Genomic DNA, 15,915 nt, shown 5'->3' on the forward strand with positions numbered 1-15,915 from the left:
GCATTGCTTTTAGTGTGTGTGTTGCTTCAGTGTTGGCATGACCCAGAGATTTTTCTCTGGTTAAAGTAAACGCACAGAATCCCCCAACTATCCTCTCCCAAAAAGCCAGTACTCTCAAGATGTAATAAAAAATGAATATGCGATAATATATTGAACTTGATACTTATTAGGCTGTTCATTATTAAGAAGAATCAAAGACATGGGCTTACAACATCCTAAAAATAAAGGGTGTGTTTAGACTAACCATGGTCTATGGCTGTAGGTCAGTGGTATATACCTGATTTTAGCCTTCAACTTAACAAAATTGAGTGGTTTCTTCTGATGTGCAGTTTAAACAAAGAGCTCCTCGTATTGTCTTTGACTTTCTGCTCTTCAATTATGTGGCTCCACTGAACAGCTGAATTCCACAGCGCAATACTCAAGTCCAGGGTGACTGCAATCAAGTTTTACAAAATGTAAATCATGGAAGCATCTATATTAATTATAAGTAAGAAATTAGTCACAATTATAAAATAGTAATGTATATTGACATTGAATATTTTTGCAACAGCCAAGAAAGATTTCCTACCAAAAAAGGATGTGTAGAAAATTTGTGCATTAAAAAACAATTTGTGGGAATTTTTTAATTTACGCAGAATGCCTGCAATTCTGTTCTAAATATCAGGCCCTGTATTAAATATCTATTGCTTTGATTTTATGTGCTTCTGAAATTTGGTTACATGAACAAAAGTCCTTCTACTTGCACAATGTGCAGTATGTGTGTGTGTGTTTTTTTTTTGACTATTCAGATGCATGTTTCATACTTTGTTGTTAAATGTATAATATTCAGTAGTGTTTCCTGCTGCATATATGTTTTATGTGATTTTGAAGCTTGCCATAAATAAACATTCTTTTCAAGGGTTTAATGCTTTAAATATGGCAAACTGCTTAAAAGACCATGGACTACAGTTGCATTTTTGTCTACCATTACGTAAAAAAATTTGTAAAAGACCGCTTTGCTAAATCACTTTTTAAAATATATAGTAACACTTAGATGCAATATTGCAAGTACTGTATGTACTCTTTTTCTATAGTTGCATTTTAAGATTTACTACTAGGGAAGTCAGTATTATTTTGAAGTAGCTGAAGTCCTCCTAAATGTTTTACTGTTAAAGCTTTTATAAATGCTTTAAAAATACATTTTAAGGCTTTAAAAAAATAAATGCAACTCATTTTGTTCTCTCATGAGCGGTACTAATAGAGGTGCATATGTAAACAGTAACACGCCTGTTTCTGAGTAAGATATTTACATAGTATTGATGCTGAAAATCTGTGTATCTCTTGTCGTTTCTCTGAGGTCTATGTATAATCAATCAAAAGGAGGAGGTACCTGTCAATGTATTTCAGCAAAAAGTGACACTATAAGGCCACGGTCCTTTGTCTTATGAATCACACTAACTGCAGCATAATCTTTGCATTAGGTTTAGATGCATAATTTATTTATCCCAAAGGATAATGGCAGTGTTACACAAACTACACAAGTCAGTTGATGAATGAGTAAGATGTAATTGGACAAATTGGCATAAAGTGAAATTGGAAGTAACACATTTTAGTTTTCATTTATCTCCCTTCAGCACCTAGTAACAATGGGAAGATTGCACTGTTTATGTACAGCCAATCTTAGAATTTAAAATTATTTTTAAAAACTACATTTCATTTTTGAGTCCAGTGCGCACAGCACTTTACACCTGTTGCAAATACAGTATAGTCAAAACATAATGTTAATATCCACAGAAACAATACACTTGTGTATTGACAGGGTGCTGAGAAAAGCAAAAATGAGAGAAACTTAACTGTTGAACAAAAGGATTTACTGTAGTCATCTCAACCCCCCACCCCACATAAGAGTTGCTGTAAGGTTAGTCATTTTAATTAAGTATGACATGCTGAATGAGTAATTTTATATGCCAGACCAAATGGACCTTTTAAGAGTTGCAGATTGATTTATTCCAGAATACTCTACTTTTTTATAGGCACACACAAAATGCAAGAAGTGACACTAAAATGAATTACAAGGTGCACAAGTCAGTAGATGAATTGTTTTGAAGTAACCTTGCAAGTTAATACTGCTTTCAACAAACCAGACATGACCTGATTACCTGAACTACTCATTCTGATATGTACTTGGATCTGACACACAAAGGAAGCATACTATCATGTATGGCTTCAGTGTACATTTTAAAGCATTTATCACAAATGGGCATTCCGCTTTCCTTTTTCCTGTTGTGCAACCGTGTAGTACTAGAATGGAGTGAGAGGACCTACAGTAGTTATTTTGGTTAGTAGTTTTCATTTTGCTCCAATCCCGAATTGCTTGAAGTTTTCAGTGAACCAAAGTACATCACTCATTTTGAACATTGTCATACCCATCACTTGATAGCCTAACTGGTGGGGTGCAGAAGGTATTACCAGGAGTAGCTTTGCTAAAGTTTAGTAAGATAAGATAAGCAATCAAAAGCCTATACAGTTAAGTGAAAGGAAAGCTTTTAAGGTTGATGGTTACTTGACCCCAGGAGGACAGGACATATGCAGCCACTCCACCCCTGATTGGGAGTGATTAACAGTGAAAATGCTGCCCATGTGAGATGATCCATGATAGGCACAAACTTTGTCCTCTTATGTTAATTTGATTCCCTGCTTTGTGGAGCTTGTAGGTAGCCTTTCTGTTCAGTTTGTTTTAATTAAAGACTCTGGTACTCTAACATGCTTAGTGAGTCTTAGTAGCCCTGGTAAACATGAGCATAGATGACTGTGTGTAACTGCATTCCATCTAGAACTAGTTTCTGCCTTGCTTTATCCTAGATTGGGGGGGGGGGGTATCCTGCACTTTTGTGTAACTCCTTGTAATGATAAATATGTGTGTATGATTGCATTAGGAGCTATATTTCCGGATAAGTACTTGTTAGGGGCATTTTTGTAATCTAGAATCACCTTTAGTATATTAGTACTGGTATTAGTATAACCACCAGCAGACTAACAAATAGTGATGCAACAGAAGTGGCATATGTCATTGGCTATATTAAATTAAAGGATATAGAAGGCCAGAGGTGGGCTATCAAGGCTAATCTGAAAGTGAATCTGTGTAAAATAAGAGACTTTTACAGAAAGAAAGGTTGGACTGGAGATGGGCAGAGTTGGAAGAAGAGCTGAGCAAGAGAAAGAAAGGGCAATCACAATAAGCAAACAGAAGCAGACGAGAAAGGAACAGTACTGAAGTAGAAATTGTTATGTAGTATAAGGGCCGGTTGGACACATCATGGCTGCCACATGTTCCCAGCATTCATTTGACGCATTGTCTGAGCACGTCTTCAGTTGCAGTACCAGCAAAACATTGGGGAGGCCCTTATGGTCAAGTTGGAACATGATGGCAGAGTCTCTGTTTAACTATCAACATGTGACAGCAGATCCTACAGGATCAATGTGCGTGCTTCGATGTTTGAATAGTTTGTTGTGGTGAAGCAAAATGCTGACATACAAATGTATTTGTGGTGCTTTTATTTTAAAGCATCACATATTCCCCATACGTAATGACACTATAGATATACCATCTTCTGTGCCGTCTTTATTGTTTTGCACCTTCACAACGGCATCAGAATGTATGGAAGTGTATTTGAGCCACAGAGAAGAAAAAAATTGGGGACACACTGAAAAGATCTATTTTGAATTTAAAGTGGAAATTTTGGTTTTGATCTCAACTTCCACTTTAACCTTGTAGTTTATTTTGACATTTAAAGTAGACTGTCGTAGAAGTCATCTTAAAACCAACCCAGTTGTTAATCACTATGTGTTTCTGGGGCTTCCTCCTGCACTGACAGCCACGGCAGACAGCAATTGCCACACACAACACATTACATTTTATGATGATCTAGCTCTCTGCACAGTTAGAATCCTTAGATTTATATTTGAAATCACTTTCATGATGAAATGCATTAATGTATATTACATTTTACAGGTAAATTTTAAATAATGAATATTTGTTAATCATTACACATTTGAGGGCAGCACAGTGGCGAAGCGATAGCGTGGCTGCCTCGTAGGGAGTTGCATCCCTGATGTTGCCTACCTTGAGGTTGCATGTTGTCCTGGTGGGTTTCCACAGTGTGCTCCGGTTTCCTTCCAAGGACGTGTAGGTTTGGGGATTTGGTGATGCTACAATGATGCTAGTAGTGTGTGAGCTTGTGTTCAACTTGTAATGAGCTGATGCCTCATCCAGGGATTATTTTTGACTTGTGCTTGATGCTTGCTTTAATGGGTGCATCCCTGGATTGATGGATGTAATCATTAAATGCCCATCCCTTTCATAGATATTGGGGGAAGGTGTCCTGAATTTATAAAACATTGTTTTCTTACCATGGTGATATCTTGCACTGCAATCTGGTGGAATCATCCAGATTTACATAAAGTACATGTGCAAGTATAAAAAGTACACTGCTTGTGTACCAGGAGCAAATGTCGCGTGAAGTATAAACCCTAACTTAGTAGCTATAGGTCTTTGTTCCTGTTCTAATGCAATTGGAAACCAATACTGGGCCTAGGCATTTAATTTAATTGCTTGCCAGTATTGTTGTTCTACCATTTTCAGTCATCCCTATACTGTAGATTTCTTGTATTTTCACATTTTTCAAGTGTTTTTAATGTCATTTTTACAAGCATTGTTTCAAGCATTTCAAAGAGGCATCGTGCAGGGAAATGTGATTTAACCTTTTCATTGTGTAGGTTATGAGGTGTCGTCATATTGTAAAGTGGTTGTTTCCATAATGTCGTCTTTGACTTTGACCTGGTGATCATAGCACCTTTAAGAGCAGTTGTCATCAGCCTTGTAGGTGCGCACATTGGGTGCACCCTGTTCTTCAGCAGACGGGTCAAGAGGACAATTCTGGACTCTCTGTAAGCACAGACAGCGTCCTGAAAATTTCAGTATTATACACAGGTGTCGATCACTGAGGTAGCGATGTATTGCATTATTTCTCAAGAGTATAACTTGCCTAGTGGCCACTAGTTAGGAACAGGTTATCAACTCGGAAGAATTTGTATATTATATTGATATAAATGTAAACCTGCATGTGCTGAGAGGTAGATTTAATCTGCTCAGTTTAGGGTCACTGGGAACCAATGATTACCACAGCAGCAATGGGAGTAAGGCAAGAAGCACACAGTGCACTGATCATTTTCAGGGCTCAATCACACAGATAAGGAGAAAAGAGTGTGCTGTGTCCACTCCTGTGATAGAAACTTGTATCTGTTTAGTTTTTATCCAGTTATTTGCTAAAGATATTTTGAAGTGGTGTGATCTGGTAGTGTAGTGACCAGTATTCAACCGGCACTTGGATGTTGTTTTTTTTTTTTTCTTCTAAGAACTAAATGTATTTTCTTAAATGAGAAGTATCACTGACACCTTTCAAGTATTCTGTGTAAAAATGGGTTGAAATACTTGGTTCAAGTTATTCAGTAATGTTGATCAATCCAGAAATACATGCGTACATGCAAATCCAATATGGCGATGTGAGGAAGAGCTCTGTGGTGGTATTATGCCTGTTTGTTAGATCATCTATGCTAAACTTTAACTTGTATTAAAATTAAGTGTATACCAGTAAGTTTTGTTGAATTTTTGCCACTTGATTGCAAGCTATGGACCTTAATCTGCCCCTCAGATTTGTTGCTGGAAGACTGATGCACACGCATGCATGATGCAAGCATGTTTTTTTTTTCTGTTTTCTAGTTTCACTGAAATGCTTTATCCAGAAAGAGGCATTCATTTCCTGTTTTTTTTTTTAAAAAAATGTACTAGCATTTTATGAGCACTGCTATTGATTTTAATGGAAAAAATGTTTGGCTGAAAAAACACAAACTGCTGCATGCAGGAGTTTTTTTTTTAACCCACTTGTGATTTAAAATGCTTAGGTGTGAATAAGTTCATGAAAGTAATTTGAAATAACTTTTCAAATTGGTTTAGCAGCATTCTAGTCAAGTGCTAAAACAACAATACAATTAAAATGCTTTGGTCTGAATTGGTCCTAATTGTCATTACATCCTTTTTTGCCTTTCTTTCCAACTGTTTTGTTATACCAAATGTGAAGGTTAGTACAGACAGGTTAGGTCACCTTTTCTGCAGTTTAAGTCCTTAGGCACTCTGTGGCAGCAAGTTTTTGTTTCAGATAGTTTCACAATGACTCTCCTTACTTTAATTGATATCCCTGTTCAGCTGCTTTTCTCCACACTCTTCTTCATTCAGAAAATTACTTTTACATTCATAAGAAATCTAGAAGTCTTTGTATTTTTGCTATGCTAGTACATTACTTTTTTTGTCCTTTTTCTAATTCATTCTTTGATACCATTCTTATAATCTGACAATATCAAGTAACAAGGAGCAAAAGAGATGTGGGCAAACACTGCAAGGCTGTAGTGACTTATTCCTAAGTAATGGCTTTAAGAGCTAGAACATGAACAACAGAGAGAAAATTGTGGTGAAAACAGGAGAAAAATGTATGCACATCGCAGCATGCCAGTAAAAATTCAGCAAACCCAGCTTTGTGATTATGAATTGAATTCCAAACACTGATATCTTAACAAGTGAGGTAACTGAATGTTGGTTGAGCAAGAGTTGCTTCAGCAGTAATAATTAGCTTTGAATTAAGAAACTGGGTTGGAAGAAGAACTTGCAGCCTCTGTTGTCTACCAATAACCCTCTTGTACGTGGCATGGCATGTTCATATACTTCCAGGAACACAGTAGTATATAGCTTATTAAAAGAATTCTGGTAGTGCAGAAAGTTATTGGAAGTGACCGCAGGTGAATATTGATTGTGAATATTTTTTCATGTTGTGCATGCTAAAATTTATTGAAGCATTAGTTTCTTTTGGTAAGAAAGTTGGAAAATGTGCATCGTAATGTTACTTTCACATGTACTCCCCCTGGACCCACTACTTCGAGTATTGTGGATGTTAGGCAGCAGCCTGGTTGTTAAAAAATTATATTTACTTTTTTGGCTGACCCCTTTTTCCAAGGCATCTTACAACATCTGAAATAGAATTGGTTACATTTAATTTGTTTTCCAGTTGGAACACAGGCAGGTATGGTGACTTACTCATGGTCACACGATGTCAGTACTGGGATTTGAATCCACATTCTTGTGGACTTTGGACTTCAAACCCTTACTACACAGGAGGTCAGTACACCACACTTTGAGAACCTTTAAGTTTTCACCCTGGTTTGCAAATGTGAATTAACCCATTAAGGACAATAACCCAAAAGATTTAACCATCACTTAGGAACCTAATCAAGGACTTTGTTAAATGGTGTGACTCAAACCACTTACACCTGAACACCAGCAAAACCAAGGAGTCCTTGATTGGTGGTGGATTTTAGGAGGCCCAGGCCCCTCCTGGACCCTGTGATTATCAGAGGTGACTGTGTGCAGAGGGTGCAGACCTGTAAATACCTGGGAGTGCAGCTGGATGATAAATTGGACTGGGCTGCCAATACTGATGCTCTGTGCAAGAGAGGACAGAGCCGACTATACTTCCCTAGAAGGCTGGCGTCTTTCAGCATCTGCAATAAGATGTTGCAGATGGTTGTGCGAGTGCCCTTTTCTACGTGGTGGTGTGCTGAGGAGGCAGCATAAAGGACGCTTGATGCCTGGACAAGCTGGTGAGGAAGGCAGGCTCTATTGTAGGCACAGAGCTGGACAGTTTGACATCCATGGCAGAGCGACGGGCGATGAACAGGCTCCTGTCAATCATGGAGAATCTACTGCATCCACTGAACTGTATCATCTCCAGACAGAGGAGCAGTCTGTTTTACCTGCATTTTTATCATATATATATATATATATATATATATTTTATCATTTATTTTTTTATCAGTATGCTGCTGCTGGAGTATGTGAATTTCCCCTTGGGATTAATAAATTATCTATCCATCTTACTGTGTGCAGATGTAATGCTCGGAAAGCAATGGTTTGTTTTTACTAACCTTCAGGAAATCTGCAATGCTGTCACTAATGTGAGGAAAATGAGCAAAAGTTCACTAAGACTTGAAGTCTTAATAATTCTTCAGGAGGAGCTTCCATTTTGAGTGTGTAGCTTGCATGTTCCAGTGACTGTTTGTTTAGTTTGAAGTGCCAGCTGTTTGGCAAAGCAATCCATTCTGTGAATGATAGCATTACAAAAGCTATATAGTATATGTTTTTATATATATAATGTTATGTCAGATGGATTTGGAATGTCGGAGCAGGGTTTTAGTGTGATTTTGACATTACTTACTAATATTAGTTATGTTATGGGGCATTTGTTTTGCCCTTTGCATCTGGTTAATTCTGCAGTGTATCAATGTTTATTGTTCCTTTTAATTTGACTAAAATCAAAGTTTAAACCTGGTCCCTTTGGGCAAAAATGCATGGCCAGATTGGTTAGTCCAAAATAGTTAATATCAAATATCTCTCTAAGTTTATCTTGTCTTAAAACGTAACTCTATGGGAATTGAATTCAAGAATATCCACAGTAACACTGAATACTCTGTGGTAATAACCGCACTTCAGCCATTGTCGTATATTTTGCTCACTTAACTATGTGGCCTAGACAAACTCCTATGTATTACTGATGTGCAGTCACAAGTTACTTGCATTGGGCATTCCTTCTGGATGTTTGTTTAGTGGGTGTTTAACACTGCATTACATGTAAAGAAGATGGAACCTTTTAGGATAAGGTACATCTACTTGTATACCTGACAATAATGACCCTATAAACCCAAGGCTCACAATCCTCTCAGAACTTGGCAGGTTGTCAAATAAGCAAACGAACAAGGTTTGATTATTCAGATTAAAAGTTCTTTCGCTATCTTCAAATTAGGAACTTTTGTTAAAAAGAACCTGCCTGATGTTCCTCCTCTTGCACACTTCTCCACGCTGGAAAAAATATTGCTCAATTTCAAGGACTCGGACACCATCTCTGCAATATATAAAATTATTTTACAGTCTCTCCCCTTCAAAGATCCAAGAGGACACTGGAAAAAAGATCTCTCAATTAATATATCAGAAAAAGAGTGGAAAATAGCAATGCAGAGAATTCACTCAAGCTTCATATGCGCAAAGCATACAATTATTCAACTCAAAATTATATATCAAGCACATCTGTCTTGCGTAAAACTCTCCAAAATGTTTCCAGGTCAAGATCCAACCTGCGAACGCTGCAATCAAATCCCAGCCTCACTGGGTTACATGTTTTGGGCCTGCACCAAATTAACGTCATTCTGGACCAAAATTTTTAATTACCTTTCAGACAGCCTTGGTGTCACAATCGCTCCGAATCCACTAACAGCTGTGTTTGGGGTTCTTCCAGATGGGTTTAAAGTGGAGAAGGACAAACAAACTACACTTTTGGCACACAGACTTATTTTGCTAAACTAGAAGAATCCTAACTCTCCTCCAAGTCAGTGGGAAACCGATGTTTTATACAATTTGAAATTGGAAAAAATCAAATACTCGGAGGATCTATACAGATTTTTTTTCAAAACATGGCAGGATCTAATCAGTAATATTTTAGAATAAGCTCTTAAAGCACAGAGGAAACAATTATTTCGGTATTTTTTATTCTCCATCTCTTTTGGCTTATCAAACGCCTCAATTTAGGTATGTTTACAAGCCTTACGTTTTACTCCGTTGGCCTTGCTCTCTCTCTCAGGGGTGGGGGCCGATTTGCTCTCAATCCTACTTTTTGTAAAAATTGATTTGTATGGAATGATTGCAGTAAAATTAATAAAAAAAAGTAAGCAAATATTCTAATATAATTTAACTTGGGTTAACAATTTCACATTGTTTGAATGCTTGTTTCTACACACTGTGACAACTGGCAGCAGCAGAATTGGCAAATTTAAGCATATAGATATAGAGAGATATATAGAGAGATAGATATAAAGAGAGAGATATCGATCGATATATTCACACAACCTTTAGGTAAATAAGAGCCATCCCAAATATCCACGAAACTGCACCCAAGAAAAGGGAAGCATGTGCACTGTTGTCTTCGTTCTTGTACTGATGGCTGGGTGAAGCAATCCTTGTTAGACTAGCAAGCCATAAAATTAATTTAAGCTTTATTCCTTATGAGCTGCATGTTTGTTTTAGTTTAGTGTTGGTGATGGGTTTTGTTTTTGTGTATCACCCCCTGCCAGACTAGGCCCCCAACCTAACCCCAGGGCAACTGCAAAGCATGAAGTGCTTTTGATGAGTAAACTGGTACTGGTGAGCAGTTACTTCAGAATTTAAATGAAGTGAGTTTTTAATCCCAGTTTTTCACAAAAACTGCATTACCTGTACATACAAGGTTATGTGGTCATAAAGAAGTTTGTATCGGGTATACTTAACACTGCTTGGAAGCATTTATGAAGCAAAGACCAAGTCGCACATGATTGATTACCTTTTATTCCTTAAAGTAAGAAAGCACAAGATTGCTGTTCATCTCTCTTTGGGTTGGGTGATATGGCCAAAAATTTACATCATAAAATTTACATCATAATCTTAAAATATCATAGTTTTAAAACTGAATTCAGTTTAGGTGCTTCTTTAGCCCCAGTTGTGTAAGTGAACTCTGATTTTCCCATGCTCCAAGCCCTTCACAGAATATCAGAGTGGAATAGCAGTGAAAAGCAGAAAAAAATCAAATGCATAACATTGGATACAAAATTGTATTACTAACTATAAGATAAATATAGATGAAACGGAGCTTTGAATTAGAACAGACAATAAAACACAAAGTACAAAAACTACAGGAAAACGCTGAACAAGTAACTGAATTTGTGATATAAATGCAAATCATCCTCCTCCATGTGGACAGTGAGGAAAATTAGAGTAAAATTTAAAGGAAATCACGAGCTGTTCCAAAAAAAAAAAAAAAAGGTAGACGGAGTATACGGACAGGAGCCAACTGTCAAGGAGTAACAGATGGGATTAAACTAAATAGGTAATTTTTTTTTCTATATGTAATAAAGGTGGCCTGACTGTTTTAAATTACGCTTCATTATTTCAGACATCACAGATCAAGCCCTCATCCATACAAGACTGAGACTAATTATGACAGTGTGTTGGCCAAGTCAAATAAAAGTGCTTTGCTGACACTAAATCTTTAAGTGAGGTGGTAAAGGTTTTCAACAATAAAACAAAAACCTCTGAATTATGAAAGTTATTTTCCATTTGCATTAATGAGTCTATGCATAAAAACATTCCAGGAACTAAGATTTAAGTGAGTCAGAACACGATCAGATGCAGAACAATAATTTTACTTTTGATCTGCATCTGTAGATCCGAAAGCAGAGCAGTGGGGTAAAACGAACTACATTGTGAAGGGGTGCGTCTATACATTTTTACTAATTAAAAGTATTTGAAATTGTGAAAAAGCTGCTCATGGAAGTGATTTGCAAAATCAGATCTGTAAACTGCCACACAAGTATGTAGCTTGTCTGGAGTAACCGGGTGCCAAAATAAGTAAGTGTAAGGTAAAGCAAACATCTGCTGATTCACAGGAAACTCTTGTGTCACATGTGTGCTCTTTCTCTGACATATTAAGTCAGGTTTTCAGGCATGTCGCACAAATCGTAATCTCTAGTCACAACTTTGTTCTGCAGTCACTCGCCTGTCGCTTGACTGGTCTCCAATAGTTGGCATCAGAAAGCGTGCTGATATAAGCATTGTTATTATGAAATGTTAACTCTTAAAGATCTGTTGAAGTCAATTTTAGAGATTTCTTCAATAATTAGAGGTTTGGTTTTGTTATTGTTTCAAGTTTAGTTTTTGTTCAGTGATCTTTATTGGTGTGTGATTATAAAGATATTATTCAAATATGGATGGCATTACCAGATAAATATATACATTCTGTATTATGTGTCAGTTTTTATCATTTATTGTCCTTGTCAAGGGATTTCTTCTTGTGTGTCCACCTAGCTTGCCTGTTTCCTTGGACGTACAAGTGACGAGGCTTGATTCTTGAACCAGGATTGTGAGGTTCTCGCCCTTAACTTTAAGTGTTTGTGATTTTTGAATAAAATGGAACACAATCCCACTGCACTTTTAAGACTGAAATTGTTTGTTATGGACACTTTCTTCCCCCAATACTGTACATTCATAAATAAGTGAGTTTGTATATGCAATGAGAGCATGGTGATGTGACCAGTTGCTTGTAAGTTGTAGCATGGAATGAAATAGTTACTTTACAATAAAAATTCCTATAAAAAAACACCTTAGAGAATGGAGTCTTAGCTTTTATCCTATGAATATAAAGGACTTGACTACAGTGGTGTGTCAAAGGACACAACTTAAATGTACATCACATCTACCTCAATACACTTACTGTTTGCTGAATTTAATAAATTGGTGGTGAAAATGAATGGTGTTAGTTACCCCTAGTGTGGGTTGTGTGTGGTATGTCTCAATTTAAATGACTTGTTTTACCTTTTAATCAAGCTCCTGAATTTAGTAAATAAGATTAGGAGTATTAACTTTCACTCACAACTGTGCAGTTATAGCAAGGAGAAACTGTGACAAGCTTCAAACAAATCTTGGAAACAAGGCTGGCTGGTTTATTGTTCCATCTAATGCATTAGTGGCTGCTCATTTAGATCTTAAAAACAAATAATTTTGAAGTTGAAATAATTTTTCTGCTTGCCACACATTTTCTTCTTCAAAAGCCTGGTAAAACAACCACTAAAAATGTTGTGAAATCAGGAAAGCAAAGAGAGTACATATTTTAGCAGTATGGAAGCAGCTGGAATGTGTTGTCTGTATTTTCAAAACAGTATTCTGATGCACATTAGTAGAACTAGTTATTCTTTGGCCTCCGCATAAATCTCAACAGAAGGGCACACTGCATCCGACAGGCCCCCCCATACCCCTAAAATATATCTCACACAGGGCAGCATTAAAACAGATCAAAGTGGAATTTGCCCCACAGGAAAGTGCACAACTTGTGTAGCCCACCTCTTGCCATTCCCTAGCAAACCACCCTTGTATCCTGCATGTGAAGTGGAGTATATGCATGCTCGAAGTGCCATGAAGATATGTACCCGATATCATCTCTGTTTAGAATTGCACTCTCCATGATTCCTATCATATTGTAATTGGTAGAGCGAGCATCATACCACCATGTAGTCCAGCAGCTCAGACACAAAGATCAACGTACACATGAAAATATACAAGCATATCACAAAAAATCTGGAAGAGGATGTGCACTTCTGAACTTCTGTTCAGTGGATAATTTTGAATGAGATACAGACTTGGGAACATCAAGGCCTTTTATCAAAAATTAACATTACCTACTGCAGGTTCCCATATACCCAACCTCCAAAAAAAAGAGATTTCTTTATTTACACTACAAAAGCTTCCAACATTATTACTCGAGAACAAAGGCTTCCAAAATACTAAAATAATCAGAAAACCTGAATATACCAATAAGGAATAATTTTGATTGAGTCTATAGTAGGGTTGTGCAGTATAACTGTACTAAGAAAGCATCAGTATCTGGTAACATTTAAAAAAAATGTAAGTTGACTTTTACATTAAATGTTAATTAACCTAACGGTGTTTCTTGCTGAATCTCACAAAAGCAACATAAACCTGTAAACAAGCAAGTTGTTGGCAAGCCTGCTTATTAAAATGATGAAAAGAAATCTTCATATTCAGATTAATATTTGGCTAATTTTTGGCATGGATATGTATTGGATTTGATTTTGCTAATTGTTGCATCCCCTTCACCCCAACCAAAATACCTACTTGAAAATACAAGTGAATTAATTTGGTATATGCACATAGCAAGAAAATTCTGTAATCAATGGTGTCCATGTGAAACTTTCAAAAAATTGTTAATCCCATCTACCCACTATTAAGCTGAATGGAGGGAGTCGGGTAGGGTAATTCAGCCCCTGTACAAGTATGTCCCCTTTGGCCCCATTCAGGACTCTTGTGTATATGCTTGTGTATATGCAGTATGGATTGGCTTCTTGTGAACTTGGCTAGAAGAAGCAGCTTTAGGAAATGAATGAATGAAAGATGAATATTAATGTTGCTGCAGCTCAATTTTACAATTTAATCAATGTGCCTTGGATGGATGGATGGATTACCTCAGAAGTAAAGAGTAAGCCTTTTTTATATATGTTTTATCATTTGGTTGGGAGTGTATAGATTTTCTGATCCAATTCCAAATAAAAGTGAATTTACGTCACTTTCTTAGCAAGGTTTTTTAATTGTTTCTTAACCGGTGCCTGTTCTCCACTTTCTGATTTAAAGTTTGTAAATAGTTGAAGTCCTTTCTTTGTCTTAGCGGTGAAGCTTTAGTTTTTTGAATTTTATAAAAGGAATATTGCTTTAATAATGTTTGCCTTATTCAATTTTTAACTGTCTAACTGCACATATGCCTGTTCCACAAAAATGCTGTCCTTGCGGAAGCTGTTCCTATCAGCCTTCACACACGATCAAGCTGTTTAACACGTTGAAGTGAGAAGAGTCGGCAAAACAAGTTCTCATTAACATATATTTTAATTTTGGATACTGTCACAAGAGTGAGCATTGTATACCTATTTTCTTTTTACTTTTTGTTGCATAATGAAGCTGAAGTTGCTGCTTTGAATTTTTTTTTTTTGACTGGTGCTCTTGAGGCTTTTCACTTTAATTGTGTATTGTCTGCAGAATATTATCTGTGACAAGCCAAGCACCTTTCCACAGCACTGAGCTTCAGTCTTGTGAGAAGCATTGGTCAGCTTTTGTTTTACATGGTGCCTTTGTACACCAGCAAAAACTGCTTTACAAAGCACAACAATGCAGTTCATAAAGAGTATGGCATGGTTTGAACCTGTGACAAATGAATACTAGGAGAACAGCTTGACAGATAATGTGGGTTAGAGTAGATGATTAATGATATTTGGTGAACTAAAATGCAGTAAGGAAACGTGATCTTTCTGTATATTAACATTAAAGTGGCATGTAGGAATTGCAATAATTTTATTTATACAGACTGGGTAGTGTGAAAAAATTAATTTGCTTGAAAACCTGTGTAAGCTAACGTTTAAGAAATTTTTGAGCTTTCATCAAAGGCACACGTCTCAAAAGTTCCTATACTGGACTGAAAAACTAAACTCCTCACTTACGTTGGCTGATTCAGTGAACAAACACATGAGTTTCATTTGAGGCTTTATTGCTACAAATGACTGAATTATTTCAAGCCCCTTTTCTATTTTTTAAATGACTGTCATTTAGACCTTTTTGTAGATTATGATGTAGCAGTTGTATATGGGTTACTCTTTTTATGGCAGGTTCAGAATTGCACATTGGAAAAATTGTTGAAAATCTGCCATTTATCATCAGCTTAGTTGGGGAAAATGCATAGCAACTGTCTGTCCTGGCAATGCCCTTTTCAAAAAGTCAGGTTCTACCAGGAAGCAGTTTTATTTTTATTTATGTTGTCAAACTTGTATGTAAGATGACCATATTGATTTTTTTTTTCTTTTTTTTGAAAATGCTTTCATCCAGTAAAAGGTTGGATGTTTGTAAGCCTAAAGGGTCAGACTTGACTGTCTTGGCGTATCAGGAGCTTTAACATGTTGGGTTCCCTTAGTGCTAGTCTTGCTTGCTATGTAGACTAGTTTTTAATTGGTCTTTTCCCCATTATTCACTTGTTATACAATATATGGCCGTATTGTACTGAATTCATGAGGATAATTGTGTAATATGGGATACAAACCTTTTACCCAGATTGAAGTTAATTTGACATTTTGTCATTTTGTTTGGATAACTGGCAAGAATGATCAATGTAAAACGCACACGTGGCCAATGTCCTACTACATCATTTCACACTGTTTTAAAAAGTAAATATGCAAAGCACCATGGATGACTGACTT

General features: G+C 36.6%; 1 protein-coding gene across 1 annotated transcript in view; it reads left to right on the forward strand.

The window, feature by feature from the left end:
• Positions 1–15,915, forward strand: part of cnn3a (calponin 3, acidic a) — a 39,485-nt gene that overhangs the window by 9,990 nt on the left and 13,580 nt on the right. The gene's annotated exons all lie outside the window — the stretch shown is intronic.

The sequence above is a fragment of the Polypterus senegalus genome, chromosome 14 (assembly GCF_016835505.1).
Source record: "Polypterus senegalus isolate Bchr_013 chromosome 14, ASM1683550v1, whole genome shotgun sequence".
In the NCBI taxonomy this organism is placed as follows: domain Eukaryota; kingdom Metazoa; phylum Chordata; class Cladistia; order Polypteriformes; family Polypteridae; genus Polypterus; species Polypterus senegalus.